Below are 5450 nucleotides of genomic sequence, written 5' to 3' on the forward strand. Positions count from 1 at the left end.
CCAATGACATGTGACTAAATGTGAGTTACTCACACAGTGAACATACAAACCCACGCATTCCACTGTAAGAACCCAAAATAGCTGTTGAACTTTAAGGTGGGACAAACAAACAAATAGGAATTCAGCCTGCAGTCTGTATCACTCCAACCACCTTCCCTCTCCAGGGTGAGTGACATTCTTTGAGTCTCTTATTCCATGACATGATCAGTGTTAAGTGTTTGGTGATTCATGTCTTGGCTCCTTGGTTTCGCCCTTCAGTTTCTCACTGTTCTACTGTGAAGAGAGAAGTGGGTGGAGAGTTAAGTTGATGTCTAGCTGCAACTTTCTTAAGAAGATAAAATGTATTCCCTTAATTGAAAAATAATAGGCTTCTTTCTTAGGCTTTTCCTGTAAGCCTTCCCTCTATCCCGGCCCACATTGATTGGACTGAAAGCTCATTTGTTCCGGCTGTGCATTGTAATCAGCCTGTACAAAAGGGAAGTGGCTTTTTGAATTTCCTGCACGTAGTTTAAGGCTCACAGAGGGTGCAAAACAACAAGAAAAAGGGCCGCCTTGCAGACGGTTATAGTAAAGGCTATTAAAAGGTTCAGCTTTTCATTGAATGTGTGTGTGTGTGTGTGTGTGTGTGTGTGTGTGTGTGTGTGTGTGTGTGTGTGTGTGTGTGTGTGTGTGTGTGTGTGCACCTGCTTGTGTGCCGGTGTGCATTTGCATGCATATCCTGTGATCATCTACTGATCTAACACCTCTTGATAGATGCAGTTTACAGGAAATTCTTTGAGCTAACATAAACAGCATTAGTGGGGAGGAAGCTCATTGTTATATGCTCAATCTCTGACAGGTAATTTACTTCCTGATTAAAATGTATGAAGAATATGGCTATGCTTGTGACATAATGAATGCAATCAAGTTATTAAATTAGTGGATGGCCTCCTTGTAGATTATTAGTGTGTCTGCTTTGATAATCACCTCTCTCTCTCTCTCTCTCTCTCTCTCTCTCTCTCTCTCTCTCTCTCTCTCTCTCTCTCTCTCCGAGTAGAGAATGAAAGAGGGAAAGTAAAAGAGAAGACGGAGTGAGAAAAAGAGAGAGGTCCCTCAGGGTTCATTGAGTGTGTATTCTGCTGAGACAGCGCTTGGTGTGGTGGGCTATAATGAGTCCAGTCTGCTAGGTCTCTTACAGCGGTGCCTGCAGCCATGATATCTCTTACATGGACATTTCATTAAGATCTGAGGATATGTATCCTATAGGGGAATATAATGCTATTAGGCCATAATGTTATAATCCTATAATAGATTAGTACAATCTAATAAAAACAATATTTTGAACAGAAGCACAGACTTCTCAGAACTAGAACTTAACATCAAAGCTCAAACTCTAGGAGAGAGGTAAAAGTATTTTACTGTATTCAACATATATTTGTGTAAACTTGAAATCGTTGAAATCGTTGGGAGCAAATCTTTTTTACAGTGAGGCCCTTAACAATGGGCACAGTGTGAGTACGTACTGTATTAGCCACTGAGCCACTCTTCTGACTAATGTTTCATCCTGCCTCTAAAGGCAACACGTACAGAAGCTGTAGGATTACTTTACAGCTGGACAACAGAGGGACATCGCTTACTCAGTCTAGGGTTGCCTGGGGCAATAAATAACTCACACTTGCACTGTCAGTAACCCCCACACAAACACACACACACACACACACACACACACACACACACACACACACACAACCACACACACACACACACACACAACCACACACACACACACACACACACACACACACACACACACACACACACACACACACACACACACACAACCACACACACACACAACCACACACACACACACACACACACACACACACACACACACACACAACACCACACAAGGAATGTTCCTGTATCATACTGTAGATTTATCTCCTCTGATTCTCAGCCTTGTCTCTTCGGAACAGAGACGGACCTCTTGTTTCTAATGGTTTATGTCTCTCTGGTGGTCAGAAGGCTAAGTCAGTGATGTACGAGTCATCCACAGAGCAGCTATTTCAAGTCTTCTACCTTTGAACAGAATGCGTTACCCCCAATGGAGCAGAGCTGAAACCTGAGGAACAAGGACAGCGAGGTCAGTGATGGGGGAGCAGGGGGGAGCACTGTCATGTTTAATGGTACCTCTTCCTCTGTGGTATGCCTGTGGCACACAGTGTAAGGAGGGGGTCCTGGGCCTGGTGTGTACTGTATGGTCATGTCATCACTACCAGACAGGCTCGTGGCCTCCCGACCTGCCAACAGACCCATAAAACACTGGGGCCAGTGGTGAGAGGTGACACAAGGGGGCAGAGATTAATGCACCCAGAGGCCTCTGTGTGTGTGTGTGTGTGTGTGTGTGCGTGTGCTTGTGCGTGTGTGTGTGTGTGTGTGTGTGTGTGTGTTTCTCTGAAGTGTTGCCAGGACTGCTTCCTGCCTCGAGCTCCGGCAGGAGGACGGGAGGCTTTGAAGCGGTTGCACTGCGGTGTGTTACCGAGCAACAGGCATCCTAGAGCAAGCCTGTAGGGAGGAAGTTGAATTAACACAAACGGACTGAAGGTAAGTAAGTAAGTAAGGCTCCACTCTGCTCTCTCTCTCTCTCTCTCCCTCTCTCTCTCTCTCTCTCTCTCTCTCTCTCTCTCAGGGCAACAGTCCTGGGGGTATGGATGTTAGGATGTTTAAATCATTTGTTTGTATAGTCTCCTTGGTCATTTGTCCCTGGGTCTGAGGTCACAAGGTCAATCTGCCTCTCCTTATCTCTGTGGTTAGATTCGAACAATATGCTATATGATTGAGGTATCTGGTCTTCTTGCTTCATTTAGCATTCATATAGAGAGTTATTGATGTTCTGTTGGGTTATTATTGTTATTGTTGTTATGTTGCCACATCCAGACTGCAGAGGTGGTGAAACTCTTCTGGGGGGATCAGAAACGAACAATTTCCTGCTGCAGCTTGAACTGATTGCAAACATTCTGTCTGCTATGTGGAACACTTAGCATATTGTGAAATAGGTTGATTCAGTACCTTGCGGCACAACAGAGCCTGCTGATTTAATATTGAACAATGGTAAACTGAAGGTGAAATACTTTGTTTATAAGCTTTCATATATGATACTCATGTTATCTACTTAGTTACACAGTTTAGGTATTTGCCGCTCATGGAGACACAAACATGGACAGGTTAGGTAGCAGTCAAGGTGGGATTTGACTCACTCACTTTGACTTTGATCCTAACCATATGTCCTGCCTGCGCTAGCTTGCCCTAATAAACTCATAGGCTCCATTCAGATGAATGACACATGGAACATAAACATTCACATGGTAACTGTGGGTCATGTGGTGGTTGTCGAGGCTACAGCCAGGTTGAGGGAGGTTAAACACAGGTCGAGGAGGAGGAGGAGGAGGAGGAGGGGTTAATGTCTCTCATATGTGCCTGAGTTTCCCAGTACACGTCCCTCTCATTCATGCTCTGTGTACCTAAGTCAACATCGGATATTCCCGCCCGGAAGTTGATGAATGATTTTCAGGAAGGAGGTGGACACACAGACACATATAATCTTTTTGTATTACAGTGCAACCAGGATAGTCACTACAGCACTTTGGGAGACATTCTCTGACCTCTGTTGATTATTTTTGCATCTATGCCTTGCTGTCCATGTTTCTTTGTCAGCGACTTACCAACCCGCACCAAAATATGTGTCAAAAAATCTGTCTAAGTCATGCACAATGCACCCACACACAAAGCATTGTGGTTTTACATTTAAACAGACGCAGATGTTATTTTTCTTGGTGATACAAACAGATTTAGCTGAATGTGATTGTTGTCTTTCACTCTCTGCTTTGTCTCTCTCTTTCTTTACTCCATTGTTCCCCTGTTACTTTCTCCCATTCTGTCTATTCATGGGGGAGTAGCTTAACGTTTGTGACTTCATGCCAGACAAATGTTCCTTTCTTCCTGTAACTCTAGATTGATGTTGTCTTCCTGCTCTGAGCTCATTGTCTATGCAGGGTACTGACCCCTTAGTGGTTGTCAGGGTTACGCTGCCTGTGCCACTCATTTGCTTGTTGTGGTCCGTATGGCCTGTATGTGATATGTACTCTTCCTCTCGTATCAATTGTATCAGTCATATTTGATATAAAATGGTTTAAGCAGAGGAGTAAGGAATTGTCCACAGCCTAGACATGTGAACAATGGTGGTCCTCTGTGGCTCAGTTGGTAGAGCATGGCGCGAGCAACGCTTAGGTTGTGCGTTCGATTCCTACTAGGACCATATACTGAAAAATATATGCGCTCACTGCAATGTACAGTGCCTTCGGAAAGTAATACGTACATGAGGTATTTCTGTTTTTCAATTTTAATACATTTACTGAAATTTCAAAAAACGTGTTTTTGCTTTGTCATTCTGGGGTATTGTGTGTGGATTGATGGCAAATTCTTTTAATTTAATCCATTTTAAATTGAGTCTATAACACAACAAAATGTGGAAAAAGCGAAGGGGTCTGAATACTTTCCGAAGGCACTGTAACTCGCTTTGGATAAAAGTGTCAGCTAACTGGCGTATATATATTAGAATATATACCTCTAAATGGCGTATATATATATATATATATATTAGAATATATACCGCTGCGTCTGTGGATATGATGTTATTTAGCCTTTGATCGTGCAGTTGTCCACTCAAATTCTAACCAGAAATCTGCAACTGAGCCTAGTCTCTCTGAGTCAACCCTCGCCTCCTCCTCCTCCTCCTCCTCATCTTTCTCCTGCTCCTCCTATATACACCTGGCTCTCTCCCTCTATGTCTCGATTTACAGCACAATCAAAGGCACAAAGAAGAGGCTTTAACTTTCAGAGAAACTCCTACAGGCTTCTGTTCTCTACCGCACTTCCACTGTTGAATGAGTCACAGAACGATTGGTCATGATGATGAGTAACTGTGGTCAGGTGAATAGATCAAAAGGGCTCTTCATGCTGTGTGGTATAATAAGACAGAAATAGGAACCCATCTTTGCTGGGGACGGGGGAAAAATGTCTGGTAACACAAGACAACTATTTGGAATTTATTGGATTTATGGCCAAGGTGTCAATCAATGGATTCTCACTGTTACATGAGGATAATCATTTCTGTCACCAACACATTGAGAATGAGCAAATGGCCTGTGAGATGGATAGATTAGTTTAACATATTTTCTGAAGTATTATACAGTTGGTAAAGGAACATGCCTAAAGCTTGCACACATACACACACACACACACCCAGAAAGAGAGAAAGGCACCGCGCGCCTGCTATAGCACGCGCACACCGGTTGGCGGTGACGTTTGACAGCTCTCCATCCATTGCACGCTCAATTCTGCGCGTGGGCGGACCTGGGGAGCGAAACTACTGTACAGATTGAAACTCGCCGCCGACCAGGGTACAGCGG

The sequence above is a fragment of the Argentina silus genome (genome assembly GCF_951799395.1).
Source record: "Argentina silus genome assembly, chromosome: 16".
Lineage (NCBI taxonomy): Eukaryota > Metazoa > Chordata > Actinopteri > Argentiniformes > Argentinidae > Argentina > Argentina silus.